The sequence below is a fragment of the Engystomops pustulosus genome, chromosome 3 (assembly GCF_040894005.1).
Source record: "Engystomops pustulosus chromosome 3, aEngPut4.maternal, whole genome shotgun sequence".
NCBI lineage: Eukaryota > Metazoa > Chordata > Amphibia > Anura > Leptodactylidae > Engystomops > Engystomops pustulosus.
In genome coordinates, this window is record NC_092413.1 from 29,296,244 (window position 1) to 29,312,017 (window position 15,774).

General features: G+C 42.6%; 1 protein-coding gene across 1 annotated transcript in view; it reads right to left on the reverse strand.

Annotated features, from left to right (window-relative positions):
* SERTAD2 (SERTA domain containing 2) overlaps nucleotides 1–12,815 on the reverse strand; it is a 59,004-nt gene extending 46,189 nt beyond the window's left edge. The window contains exon 1 of the mRNA XM_072140399.1: nucleotides 12,554–12,815. The gene's annotated coding sequence lies outside the window, so the exon portion shown is untranslated. The remainder of the gene's footprint in view (nucleotides 1–12,553) is intronic.
* Nucleotides 12,816–15,774: the final 2,959 nt, after the last annotated feature.

The window sequence follows — 15,774 nt, forward strand, 5'->3', positions numbered from 1 at the left end:
CAAACGTGACCAGATGAAAAATCCAAAGGACTGATAGATCTGCTATGGCTGAGAGATGGAAATGCATGGGAAATGACAAAAGAATAGAGAGAAGTGTCTAGAAGCCGATGATAGTCAAAAAATGTCTGTCATATAGCTTGATGTAGTGACATCAGTATATACGGTATATCGTAAAGATACAGCATACAGTACATCACCTTGACAGTGAATGGAACAAAAACCATAGTGGTTTGACCATGGAACCTCTTGATCTCCCCCCAGCAAAAAAACCCTACCTAGGTGTACCTAGACACCAATGATGGAGTTGGGATATTTTCAAAGGGGCTTAGCTGTAATACTACACTCCACCTGTGGACGGGTGTGGAGCTGTTTTTGAAAGACAGTAGTCATGTTTTTCTAAGGGTTGGGTGTTCATACTTTTTAGATAGACTTATGGTCATTCAGTGATGTCTCCCTGATACACATGGACACTCGACCAAGTAGCGTATGTGTCCTGAAAAACAGGAGAAAGCTGTTATCTCCTGATAAGAAAAGGATCCACCAGATCAACAGTCTGATATTTTCTTCTAGAACATCTACCATGTAAGAAGGACTCCATGACTACCAGATAGTTGGCCAAACTCCAAAGTTTTTGATGTGTTCATCCAACTGTTTAATATATGTGGTCTCCCTAACTGATCCCTAAGTGTAGATATTGGACATTTCTCATGTGTAATGACACCTTTTCTTCTCTTACCTGATCACTTAAAATTTATGGGGAAATGGGTGTAGATTTTGTTTTCGTGGAACAATGTAAATATATATCTTTGGCCACACTGTTGAGCTGGCCTACCAGAGTGCCAGAGGATTCTCTGGTGGGCCCAGGCTCTAACCCAGTCAGAAGCTCCAGAAGACAACCCAGTTTGGAGACTAAAAGGGTCAATTTCCTAGTGGTTGAGGAAGAGTACGCCTTAAGAATAATTTAATCTGTTGGACCTAATGTTACCTAATTCTAACAATGTTTGGCTGTATTTCACATCTACGAGCAAACACCTCAGTCTTCATCAGTCCATCCCTCAAAATCAGAACTTTGGATCAAATTTAAAACAGTAGTGCCTCCTAAGATTGCAGGATCGGTAAACGGAACCTGTAATCTATTAACTGTCCAGGGAATAAGTCACAGGGAATTCAGATGTCTTGCTGCAATCCACATTGCTTCATATACTGTAGTAATATATAAGGATCTGCAATAAATATAATTCATGCTCCGTACGTAAAGGTTCACCAAAGGACAGACAATTATATTGTTAATGTAGACTTATGATCCAGTTCTATTTTGGGGTATCTGCCATCTCCCTGAAATTCTGAACCTGAGTACAGATAGCAGGGAGAGAACACAGTGTACTTACTGGAAGGAGACGTATGAGCCCTCCTCCTCCTTGTGCCGGCTGTCTGCTCCTTATTGCTAGTGCAGCTACATTAGTGGGAACATGGAATGCATGGGCTCCTAAAATGACCACCTAGGACACTACAGAACCTCACCAATTATTACAGTAAAAGGGACGGCCTGCATCTCCAGTAATAAACACGTGACACACTCATGAATCAGTTATTTGTTCTTCCACGCATGAATCACCTGTAAACTAGCCAAGAAAGTCATCTTTACATCCTGGACTGTATGAAATGTAACTAACACATGGGTATGGACCCATATATGTATTGCTTATACCAAAGAACATGGGGAGCAGTATGGCTAATAATACAAAAATCACTAAGAAGACTGTCCATGTAAAATTACAATGTCCATTTTACGCAAATTTCTTGTTACCAAAATTTCTTGAGCTCTATAATATGGTGTTATACCATGGAGTCTTAGCTCAGAATAGAATGTTTTATTCTCAGAGGGTGACAACTCTGATAAGCACTGAACTGCTGCTTTCCCACATTTGCTTATTTTTTACCGTTCTTTGCCCCTCCAGGAAAATCCTTAGAGATCTATCTAGAGGTCTATCATGTGCTTGGTGAACATGCTGCACATAAGAGGTGCCTATTGTCATACCCCCCAACAGTCTAATGATCTTTTGCGAGACAATCCCTCTTTCCTATCTGGGAATGCCAACAAACCAGGAAGGACCAGGAGCCCAATTTCATACAATTTTTTTCAAGCTGAGCAGAGTTGGCAACCATGGCTCCATTTTTAAAATGGAGAACATTGAAGCTCTGCCACCTGGGACCATCCTCTACACATCCATTCTATAAACCCTTTTTGGGCAGGGCAAGCCAAGCCAAATTTGCCAGTCTTGTTACTTGTAAGTGACGGCTTCCAGTGATAACGGGTAGATTAGGGTGAGAGCCCAATTGTGGGAAGATGATCTGAGCTGTGGTCATGTGATGATATAATGTTGGTTTCTAGCAGGTTGGGTGATATTTATATTGATATCTTCAATTATTTCCAAGTGATAACACCATGTAGTATGTGTCTCATAAATATTCCTGAGGAACATATAAAATACTACCTAAAATAGTTTTCCTTGTCCCATCCTGGAAAACGTATTTGCATATTTCCCTGAATTCCCTACTGAAGCATCAATAGCTATACGACTCCGCATGCGGTCTTAATTGGCAAAATCTCTATAAGGAGAACTCTTACTTTTCTGACCCCACTTCCTTAAGTATGATAAAGAAGATGTGTCCTCTTGGATAATAAGAATGAGCTGAAGTCATTCCCATATCTAGAACGGTCCATAATGGAAAGTGATCTTTGGCCTTAGAAATGATTTGGTAGTTGTGGCGGTGCATCTACTGTCCAGCCAGTTCTCAAGAAGGATTCACGTACGGCAGGAATCTTTGTCATCTGAATCTGGCCTTCAGAAAACCCTGCACTTGGTGCTGAAACAACACCATCCTGCTATCACAGCTGTCGCGCTACACAATTTTCTACGTCGAAGAAAACCATGTCCTATACATAGACTCTACAGTTTACATCACGTACAATGCAGCTGTCATGGACATCTATTTCTTGTTCTCAACTGTCCGAGCAATTGGGGACCATCGTTAGTTGCCACCAGTGTGACCCCCAAATGCCGTTATTACAGTATGGAGAACAGCAGCAATGGCGTCACAGCATCAAGTACAGAATGATAACCACACTGGTCACCAGTCCAGTATTCATTTCGTATTATGTATTAGATAGAAGCAATCTGTCTATAACACTGGGAGATGTGCAGTAAAATGAAATTCTAGATAATCTGGCAAGCAACGTGTTACAGGCAGCCCAGAGCGAGAGCACCGAGCTCAGGATACTGCACATAATGCAGGCAGCCGCTCTACATATAAATGGACCTTGCCCCTTTTCTTCTGGCTCCGGAGAAGTGCAGCTTGCGATCTTTGGACTCGGTAATGAGCCAGTTTTCTCCACTACGCTCTCTTTATTGCCAAGTACTGTTGCAACTGGAGCCATCTCCTCTTGTGTCCAGCTCACAGAAAACAGAGCGTCGGAGCTGCAAAGAATCACTGCAGCCATTATTTATCCTCTGCCATACAATGTTCCCATGCACGTCCACTACTGACACCCAGACTACTCCGAAATGGAATTACTGCGTATTAGAAACATGTAAACCATCAAATCCATTTAAAGTGGCATTGTCAACCCTGATATAGATCAAATAACCCTTATTAATAATAATAAAACTGCGAAGCTTCAAAATCAGTGGCATGGAATGGCTGATAACAGAGAGCAATAGGTTGCATTAGCACAGGAAAGCATTGGAATAATTTGATCTGTGAATAATTTTGTGTCTCAGCTGATCCTAAATGCCTGGTTATCCCTAGAAGGTCCTCTGATGGATTAATCACTATCTTAGTGTTGTAGTGTTTACATGGTATCAGATGGAGTTAACCTAGGCTGCGTTTTGTGATGTCCAAAAGTCACAAGAAAATAACATGATTTTAAAATCCACCATATGACAATTTTCCATGGGAATGGAGAAATCTTTCATGAAATCCACAGTGAATGTGATGTGGAGCTACCGCATAATTTTGGGGGGGGGGGGGGGGGCATAAAAAAATAAACATGTACTGACCTCTTCTGTCCCTCCCGCTGTCCTACGCCTTGGTCTCTGCGTGCTGTGCCCCTATTAAATCGGCACGGAAGCTGCGCTCAGGCACACAGACCCAACCCCTGTCCCAGCTCTGTATAAGGCGCTGGGAATGTAGTTGGACGGGCATGCCCGGCTGGCCCAAAGCTGTCTGGGCGCAGCTTCCGTGCCCCTTTAAACAAACAGGGGTATGGCACGGAGAGACCAGGGCACAGGACATCGAGAGAGATGGACGAGGTACATGTTTATTTTTATAATGCAGCCCCCCTTTCTTTTATGTCTACTGGACAACCCCTTTAATGTCCGTTTTTTTATGCCCAATTTACTTACGTGTGGCATTCGTTTTTTTTACGTATCCTTATAAACTATAGTCTATGGGGGACATTTATCATTTTTCCCCTTGTCTTTGCACCTATTTTGCACTTTGTTGGAATGTTACACCTCAATACTTCGTGTGTTGTTGCTCCCTATTTGTCATTACATTGCGCCTCTTTACAGATGTTCGCTGCCCAATTTATTATACTATTGCTATGTATTACTATGTGTGCAAATAATAGCGCAATAACACGCCAGTCCTGGTCATGCTTAGGAAAGGAAATGGCATGATTGGTGCAAAAAATTGCGCCTTTATAAAATTTGCGCCTATTATGACCTGCATTAAACCTGCATTTGAAAAAGAGCCAAAACGACAAAGATAAATGAGGTGCAAAAAATAGACTCACCACAGGCACAAAAAGAGGGCAGAGTAGGGGGAAGATAAATGACCCCCCTATGAGTGATCAGTGAAAAAATGCCTGCCCGTGGGCACTGATCCATAAAAAACGTAAGCATTTGGCACAAATGTACGCGATTTGCTTAAAAGACAGGCAACACAAGGCTGATTTTGGGTGCATCTTCCCTTAACTTGTGTACCTAGAGGTAGGAGGAAATCTAATAGAGATAATAAAAGATATATACACATGGACGTATGTAAACCTGGACAGATGCCAGGGCCTATGGCAATTTGGGGAGGAAAATCATCTACCAAATCTATCTTCAAACATGATCCAAGAGATCATCCAAAGACTCTCAATCTATGGTGGAACTACAAATACAAGCATGTCATTGCAGCCTGTGCCCAGTCTGATTTACAGACCCTGATGAAAGAATATGATGTAATAGCCCAGAAAAAGGCGGTGACATCATTCCAACTGCAAAAAAGGAATCCTGGCAACCTCGGACAGACTAAACAGTATTCTGCCAAGAGTCATGCCAGCGATGATATGAAAATCAGCAGATATTCCACTTAAAGGAAACCTACCACTTAGTATGGCAGGGGTAAGCTGTAAGTACCGAGCACCAGCTCAGGGTGAGCTGGTGCCGGTACTTACTTTCGTTAGTGTTAAAACCGCGGTATCGCGGTTTTAACACTTTTTAAACTTTAGGGCAGAAGGGGCTTCGGCGCTGCGCGCGACCGTGCGCGCGCAACATCTCCGCTATTTCCTATGGAGGCGCGCGCACGATCGTGCGCACGCAGCGCCGAAGTGTCTTCTGCCCTAAAGTTTAAAAAGTGTTAAAACCGCGATACCGCGGTTTTAACACTAACGAAAGTAAGTACCGGCACCAGCTCACCCTGAGCTGGTGCTCGGTACTTACAGCTTACCCCTGCCATACTAAGTGGTAGGTTTCCTTTAACCCAAAGTGCGGTGTAGTGGTGACTCCAGCATCGGGTCAGGCTCGACGTGATTTACTATAGTCTAAGACAAACTATGAGAAAGTAATTAAAATCCTTTTCATTTCATTTAGGAGATTTATCTAAACGACTTGCATCCACGAGATGTTCCAGAATTATCAAAGCCAACCAAAGGCCATGACACAAAAACACACACGTTTTCTCCTTCCAACCATCCACAAGATGTCTTCGTGTTCCGATTACCTGTCCATTTGTATTCATTTACTGACCATTTTAGGTCACTAGGAAGGTTTCCGAAAGTGATAAAGCAAAATTATAATATGGTAATATCGGAAATTTGCAAAAAAAGGGGTTTATCTAATCAATATTCTACTATCAGGACCACCAGAAGGCTGAAGAGAAGAATGTAGGTCTTCCATAGCTACTCTGAGATGCCAACTTCCTAAATTGGTTTTTAAGTGAAAACTCATGCTCCAGTCAAAGCTCACAGGATGAGTGGATCCTAGAAGTTGGTATCTCAGGAAAGCTCTAGGATAGGGACACCTTTTTTTATGGGAAAACCCCTTAAAATGTATGCTACCCTGAAGTTATCAGCTTACATTCTACAAGACAATGGATGGGGGAGGAGAGTAAAGTAGAAACAAGGGTTCTTATGGTTCGAATATGAATCACTTTTACGTCCGAGTAAATTAGTGAGAACGAGACCCTTGTTCTCTTCATAGGTTGGACCCCCACCAAACAGGAAGTAAACAATGAAACTTCCTGTTGAATGACAGCAAGCAGAGATGTAGAAAACCATTACGAATCGATTCAAACAGTAAATTAGGAAATTGTACAACTAGTCAACATTCAATCAATAGCATTCATTTGCTAAAACTGGACAACCCCTTTAAAATGTGATATGTTTTATTTCTGGAACCTTTCAGCGTAGCCTCGTCCTATGTGTTATAGTATTCTACATTGTCTAGAGTCTTATGAGACTCTATGAATGATGCATATGTTCGCTGCTACGTTGTGAGTTCCCCATTCTAATGATGAAGGTTTTTCTGTGCCAAGCCAGCTGTTTTTGAAGTACTTTTCAACTTTTTCACAAGCCGAAAAAATATGGCATTACTGAATGTTCACGAGCGGCAGCGCTCGCAGAGACTGATATAAAACATCCACCCTATGTGAAATATGGACTGACAGCTGGACAACCTCAAAGGGAGAGTTTTTTTTTTTTTTGCTAAGAAATGTTTCCAAAATTATATTTGCAGTCATTAAGCGAAACATTTACCCAGAAATACAAAAATACTGCGGCGGTTTCTGCCATTCATTGGCCAAGGTGGCAAACTCTGAGGGAGGTGACACATTATTAGGCTCGCTTCCCATGAGCGTATTTCGTCTGCGATGGTCAGCCATATTTCCTGGACTGAACACGGATTTACTCTTGCATAATAATCTATGATGTTCTGAGTCGCTGCCTATCCCCGGGACTGTGGTACCAGACAGTTATCATACAGTACAAACGACATGATTAGATCGTCCTAATCAAGACGCATCCAAATCATCCACGTCATTTCATCTGGATACTACCACTATGAGTTTTTGTACTCTGTAATGTAATATTATATTTGTATATGTCCTCTATGATTTGTAAAGCAGTAGGATGATGCCACACATGGCGTTTTGAACCCGTTTTTGGTCCGCTTTTAAGCAGTCCATCCAAAGACACATGCGTTTTTGACCAGTTTTAATTAAAATAATCGGTAAAACCTGTCAAAAACGGATGCGTTTTCAAAAATGTATGCATTTTTTTTACGGCATGCATAAAAAGGGACCAGAAACGGGTTCAAAACGCCATGTGTGGTATCACCCTTACACATGCACGCTCAGCTTGCTCCAGAATACATTTGTTTTAAAGGGGACTAAGCAGATGACAATGGTGATAATTATTATTATTATAATCTAACTCTAAAGGTAGCATTAGGATTAGGTGTGTTTTAAATTGAACATCTCAGAATCTGATATGAGGTGAAAGGCACAAGGCACCTGTAAGTTTTTTTGGACCAGAAGATTCATCTGTTACTAATGTGTATGACCATCATTACTTATATCTGATCCTGGAACCGGTATGTGTTACCCAATAAATAATATATAAGGCTTTTTGAAAACGTAATTAATAATCGTATCCAAAGCATTTTGTGCAAACACTGGTCTGAGACCTTAAATCCTTTCTAAAAACGTAGCGAAACGTTTATGAAATTTACCCCAAAAGTAATTCCATAGACATTCTACAAGCATCAGGAACCTTCCAAAAACTTCTGGTTTCTGATGTGTATTTATGCAGCGATTTTGATTCAGCAGGGGACAGGGAACAATATCTGTATTGCATCCCATGCCGAAATCCCCACCATAGTGTGTGTAAGGTATTAGCCAATGTATGACGCAATGGGGCACATTTATTTACACAGATAATTACCGAGATAATGCACTGTGCCGCGATTTGCTAATATCATGCGCCTGATATCCTGCATGTGTTGCTTCCCCGCTCAGGTCCGACGAGTTCACCTTCATCTTTTTAGTGGTGCATGTAAGTGCTTTGGGCTTGTGAAACAATTTGAAAGTTAAATCCTGCGCTCAGTCCAAATCAGTCAGAACGTCCGATGGCATGCCCCCTAATTTGTGTTGCACGGAAAAAAGTGTTGCATGCACCAAAATCCCAGCTCTGACACTTCTTAAATACCTGTGCAAGTTATGTAATCCCCGAAAAAGGTGAATTCCGACGAAAGTGAGAAGCATGACCCTTAGTAAATGAGCCCCAATATGCGTGAGTGCCGTAGGAGAACTGTATGAGAGGGATGTATGAGAGGATTACAATACTGGCTATGTATGCTATAAAGCAACTTCCCTGGAAAAATGTAAAAATTTTAAAAAAAAGCTGTAAATGAAATTTAGAACCCAACATCGGAGGAGAGCGCGAGTAGTGGGTGTAACGGGTGTAAATATTATTTAAGACACATTATAAAATCTTTATACCGATCATTATGTAAGTTATAAAAATCAACAAAACACTTCCCGCTTTATGGAGGAAAGAAATCAAGACCTTAGAGGGAATTAAAATCTGCTAAATCCCCTACATGTTTCTTGGGTTAGGAAAACAAAATGCAAAAAACGCAAACAACAACAGCTTAAACGCGTCTATGAATTTTAAGGCAGATTGGTAATATTGATATAAAATTTGCAAATTTAGACCTGTATGTAAAACAGGTCACTGATAGGATGGTCTGTGCACATGCTCATTTGGGTCACAGATATTTCTCCCAATCCCCTCATTACAGACATGCTAAGTGGGACCGAGCATGCATGTGTTCTGAAAGAAAAGGAGTAAATATGTCGCTGCCAGACACTATCTTTATTACAAACTAAAGAATCAGACATGTAGTAGTTCAACTACCCCATCCTACCCCATTGACACTCTTTTACACAATAGTTGGTGGATACTTATCTAAAACATTTGCCCACCTGGGCCATCAACGGGCAAATTTAACAATAAAGGTATAAACAAAAACTTCTGGACCCCAGCATCCAAATTTAGTACAGGATCCCCTTCTTCAATATGTCATGAATACTTTATTTAGGTGATCTAAATTAACAGGGCCTTAGTGCTACCACTAGCTCTGCACTCTCTATAGCTACATAGCGAGTGGCGTCCTGGTATCAGTAGTGGATTATAATATAGGCGGTTTGGGCGGTAGCTGGGACCCAAGCCTTATACTGAGAAGGACCTTCACCCATGAAATCCTCTTATATCTGTTCCTGCTCCTCCAAAGGTCCTTAAACCGTTATCATTTTCATACAGTCCAGGGCCCATGGCATCTTACTCCACCTCTGCCTGATATAGGCACATACTGCTCAGTTTGACAGGCATTTTTTATTGGCTTTGAGCTAGTTTTTTTTGGTGGTCGTTATGGCCACGTGTGCCATATTTATTATATGTTGGCACCACAATTTAACTTCTTTTCTGACACATGCAACTTTTGTTTTTTGTCGCTCAGTTTGTTGTGCAGCTTTTCAATCCCGACAATTTTCTGCCACTTCTAGCTTCCAAAAACTACCAACTTCGAAACCCCTTTGTGAATGTGGTTTGACATTTCTGACACTCATTTGTTCATTTTACAGTGTGCCAAATATTATTAAGGCCGTGCACCACAATGTAAAATGTCTGTCGAAAAAAAACAGTCCTGTGCCAGCCCCCTGTGCCAGTTTTCTGTCAGATTTTGCATGTTCTTTTTAGTGCAAACTGCTTGCACATTTATTTAAGAAGTGTTTATTCCTGACACAACACAAATTTCTGCCTTCAAAGGGGCGTTCTGGTGCAGAGTCGGACAGTGCACCTGACAAAAGTGTAGTGCACACTCTGTTAAAGGTGCCCCACAAAAAAGTTGGAGCAGTGCAGGGGGCGCCAGATTCATGAAGAGTGTCCACCACAAATTATGAATCTGGGGCACACTCCACAGACAAACTGGACATACTAAAGTTAATAATAATTCTTTATTTATATAGCGCACACAGATTAAACAGCGCTGCACAGAGCGTGCCAAATCCGTTCCTGTTCCCATTGGGTTTCACAATCTAATCAACCTAGTATGTTTTTTGGAGTGTGGGAGGAAACCGGAGGACCCGGGGGAAACCATGCAAACACGGAGAGAATATACAAACTCTTTGCAGATGTTGACATGGATGGGACTTGAACCCAGAACCCCAGCGCTTTTCAGAGTTTTTGATAGATGTGGACCACACGGCCAAAAATAATAAATTGCCCACTCTATAACCAAGCATTGGAAATTCATTTCATTTCTCTTTGGCTCATAAGGACCTGTTGGGTGTAAAATGTTGATCACCTATCTCTGCGTTAGGCCACCTAGTGACACCATGTACATTAATTTTGTGGCCCGTGGTCCATGCACAGCCACCACACAATGCACAGATTCTAGACACGGGCCATTCTCAGAAGATAAAAGTTGACTATTTTGTTCAATGCTTCCTGCCAAAACAGTGATCAGTCACAGATTTTCCACCCATTGTGATCACCTGACACTTCGGGGAGACCCATTTTGATGGATTAGATAATATACCTAATCTGCCAGTTTGGTCCCATTCATGGTTGCATTACTCAAATGAAACAACCGATATTCGAATGACGGCCACACTCCGGCTCTATTTCAGTTTACTCTAAAATTACGGTCCTATGTAATATATTGCTGCTATATTTGTGAAAATGAAATATATTGCAAACTTAGAGCACATCTCATACCTACTTCCAATAACCATTTATAAAAACTTTACAACTTCTTCACTTTCAGGAGACCTTGTAGATAAACTAAACCAATGAAATCCATCAATGTATGAAGACGTTCCAAAGACTTTCTATCAATCACTGGACTAAAATATTATGGGCATCCTATAAGTAATCCCTCGTCACATTGTGCCGTAATTACATGCAAAGTTTGTGGGAGGAGAATATTTACATAAAGCATAAAACAGAAAATAATACACAAAAAAATTCAGAATAAAATGTAACTTCAGAACGTGGAAATGTAAAATGTATCAAAACAGAACATACTGTGGGAAAACTCAACTCTCTCAAGTTAAACAACATTCCCACCTGTTTTATGGTCTTCAAACATGTAGCCACTTAGGTGATGGCAAAGTCTTCTGACATATAACTATCAAGCTAGATTTTTATAGTTATGAAATACTTGAAATCCTGGGAAGAAGGCATAAGAAAATGCAGTAATACGGAGCCATACTACTGAATCCTACACGCTGGTGATTGTCTGGAGAATCCTAACTGGAGACAAAAGGTCCAGGAACACATTGTGGATTTCTGGCCATCTGTCTACAGCTGCAGATACCCAGGGCTTGTCCGCCCGAGCCTCCAAACATGAAAACACACCACTACAAGGATGGCTTTCCCTGTACAGATCCAAGGAAGGGTATTCCCTCATCTAAAAAAACTGTAAAAAATGTAGGACTAGCGTAATATACAGTATTTAGCTAGCGACGGTGTATGCTTTATTAACCCTTGTGTCCACTACAGCTGCAAAGTGCATAGCTGACACTGCATTAACCCCTAATGTCTGCAAAACACAAAATATTATAAAAAAGATCAGCTTCTACCTACTGAACCAAACAAGACAGCGTAATAACCAGGTAGGGAAAGAGAAAACTAAGTTTCCAAGCAGTTACAACTGAGTGTAGTAGCCGGACCCAGAAATTATTAAGAGCCAACCCTGTCCTCTAACTCAAGGGAAGTGCCTAAAGTAGCACGGGATAGCTGACACGGTCACACAGCTACCACCGGCGGTGTCATCTGACATTTTCCTATGTCTTGTCTGTCAACGACAACTGCAAAAATCCTCTCGCTTGGTTCAATGAGAATTGTCTCCCTTAGGAATGTGGCACCCATAGAGCAGGTCATCTGGACTGGCAATGGGAAAGGTGATTAGAAATAGATAGGTGACTGATCCAGGTCGTGGCTAAGAGATGACAATATTTGATTCTTAATCTTATTTTGTCTGGACGAGATATTAGACATAATATAAATAGATATATTGTATGACACAAGACTTGCAGAAGAGCTGTCACCTATCAATGTCCAACACTTGTAACAACTCAAAGCTGAAATGTAGCAATTGTGACAAGTGATGGAACTTTTACCAATCTCTTGCTTTTCCCCCCTCCCTAAGACTGTGCCGGTTGCCAGAGGGCACCCGCTAGAGTTGACCCACCTCCCTCCATGTATGAAATGACTGGAACTTACCACATGCAGTTGCACCTGAGGTCTAAAGCATCAGGGTGGCCACCGTCACCTAATCCAGCACCAGATCCATAGGTCCTTGGTGCTGCCAGATTATGAAGCCAGTGCTTTTTGCATGATACAATGGAGGAGGTGGGGAGAGAGCGGAGAAGAAGCCACTGGCTGTGAAGCTGCCTGTGCTCCCAGCACTTGCCATGAAACAATATGACGTGAAGTAAAAGCTCTTGCAAGCTCCTTGCCCTGTCAAAGCTCCTCCTATGTCCCTGGCAGAACTCCCTCCTCATAGCTCTCTCTTGTCACCCTCCCTTCTTGTGTTGTCTCCCTTCCCTTCCCCCCTCCTCTCCCTCCTCCTCCCCTCCCTCAGCCTCTGATCTGCAGCTCCAGACTACAAGGCTAGAAAGTAGCAGCTCCCAGCCACAGCCTAGCACATGCCCCACTTGGAGGAATGGCCAATGGCTGAGGGGAGGCCTCTCACATATCACTTACATGTGTCTTTGTCCCAAGAGATGAAGATATGTTAATGCAAATCTGCTGCAAGGCAGTGTGTGAGTGCTGCATACAGCGGAGCACCCTCCATGCTGACCTGTCAAATCTCACTCTCCCTCATCTGCTGCAATATATCAGGGGAGGGTGGGGGGAAAGGGAGACCTACAAAAGAAAAAAAAAATAGAGAGGTTTATTTTTGCTTCAGCAACTTCTCCGGCATCCACTACTGCTGTTATTTTAGGAGAAGGCAGCTTCATTTTTGTTGCATTATTCATGGGTAAGGTGCAGTTCTTCGCCCAATACACTGTGTCCTCATTATACCCCATCACTGTCATGGGCTCGGAGAGCAGAGTGGGGGTGGGGGGGGGATAAAATAGACATTTTAATGAGAAATTTGGGAAGGTTGGGGGTGTATTTCTTCATTTAAATCCCAGCGCTGGGTGAAAAAGTGTCTGTCACTGCTGGTGTGACTATAATACGGGGGGCCAGGTGTGTTAGGAGTCTGCACTGTTTGGTGTATTGCAGAGGTGACCTTTAAGGAGATGTACTGTGTCTCAGATTGTAATATGAAGTTTTTCTGCTGAAGAATTTTTCAAGTATCCCTCAAGTGTCCGTATTATAGTCCCCTGAGATGGAGGTGTAAAAACTACTTTACTCATTGTTAAAGGACATCTACCACCAGGATGAAGAATTGTAAACCAAGCACACTTACATGCTGGTGTGTGACCCCTCTAGCAGGATCTGCTCTTCTTATGCGCTAGTTTTATAAAAAAAAGTCTTTGTAAAATTATGCAAATTAGCCCGAGGGGCTCCAGGCTCCATAAGTGTTGATGGAACCTTGAGCCCTTCAGGCTCATTTGCATCATTTTTAAAGCCCCTAAAAACAAGGGCATAGGAAGCTTAATGAAGAGCAGATCCTGCCAGAGGGGGCACACACTAGTATGACTGTGTGCTTGGTTTACAATCCTTCATCCTGGTGGTAGATGTCCTTTAAATCGAAAGCAACCGTGCACTTGCTGGATTTACCAGACCGACCTGAACTCACTGGACCGAACAGACGTGCTACGTTCGATACAGTGATTCTACGTCCTGTCAGGGAAATCCCACAAGTGCACGAAGTGAGTCACAGCAGTAATGTCATTTCAATGTCACGTGGCCGCTACAGCCTATAACTGGTCTCAGTAGTGGTCAGCTGAAGCTGTGATAATCATGTGCTGTAAATGTAACCTCACCACTGTATATATATCTACCTCAAATGACCCCTTGGTTATTCCTCGGATAAATTGTCACTTACGTAAGGTGGTCCAATAATCCTAAGAACAAGGACACACCATCAATGGTGTTTTTGACTTCAAAAAACAACCTGTATAAGTTGTTTTGTTGCCTCCACACTAAGGTACACAAAAGTTCCGAAAAAAATATCCGACATCTGACAAATGTAATTAACCCTTTCATATTGATTCATATGGATCAGAAGTGCACTCTTACCCTCCTCTCAGTCGGTCCTGGGTCTCCATATATTTCCTGAGTTTCCATTTCTCCATTGGCCGTCATATAAGGGTCAACGTCTATCAGTAGCTGAGTGACTGGACGGATGTATGGGGGAATGTGATACAACAATTTGCGGCCGGATCACAGCCCCCCTAGACGTATAGCGGACCCGGTCATGAGACCACACAGTGACCGCATTGGGCGGCTGATGTGCATAATATGGGACATGTCCTATAATATACAGTAATACGCTCGGCTCCCCCCTCGCCCCTCTCCTGCCCGGCTGTATGCATGGAGCCTAAATATATGCCAAAAACACAGCAACTGATGCCGGATGATAAATTTGTTAGCCTCTGAGTGAACAACCCCCTACTTCAGTATTTGTATTGACCTGAAAAAAGGGGCGCACACCTCAGAAACGCATTGTTGCGGCAAAAAATAAAACACCAATTCTTTTTACTCCTGATGGACTGCAGACCACTGAACCTCAGTATTTGGCCTCTTTTCCAACCGTTCTCCATAGAGCTTCAGTGTTGTCACATCAGTGAGATTCTGTCCTTCTTGCTAGCAAGTGGTTTAGTGGTTAGCATTACAGCCTTGCAGCGCTGGGGCCCTGGGTTAAAGTCCCAGGGTCAACATCAGCAAAGAGTTTGTATGTTCTCTCCGTGTTTGCGTGGGTTTCCTCCCACACTACAAAACATACTGGCATGTAGATTACATTGTGAGCAAAGTAATGTGAGAACCTTAGTTTGAACACACTGGGGGTCATTTATTAAGGGCCCGATTCGCGTTTTCCCGACGTGTTACCCGAATATTTCCGATTTGCGCCGATTGTACCTGAATTGCCCCGGGATTTTGGCGCACGCGATTGGATTGTGGCGCATCGGCGCTGGCATGCACGCGACTGAAATCGGGGGGCGTGGCCGAACGAAAACCCGACGGATTCGGAAAAACCGCCGCATTTAATAACCAAAAATGTGTCGCTTGGGAAGCGCTTACCTTCACCTGGTCCAGCTCGGTGTATTCCGGCACGTTCCGATGCTTTTCAGCGCAGCAGCGCCACCTGGTGGACGGCGGAGGAACTACCTTCATAAATCCCGTCCGGACCCGAATCCTGTTCAGAGAACGCGCCACTGGATCGCGAATGGGCCGGGTAAGTAAATCTGCCCCACTGTATTGGTGATACATATTCTACAAATATAATAGGAACAAACATTTCCCATATCTAAAGATTAAAGGGGTATTCT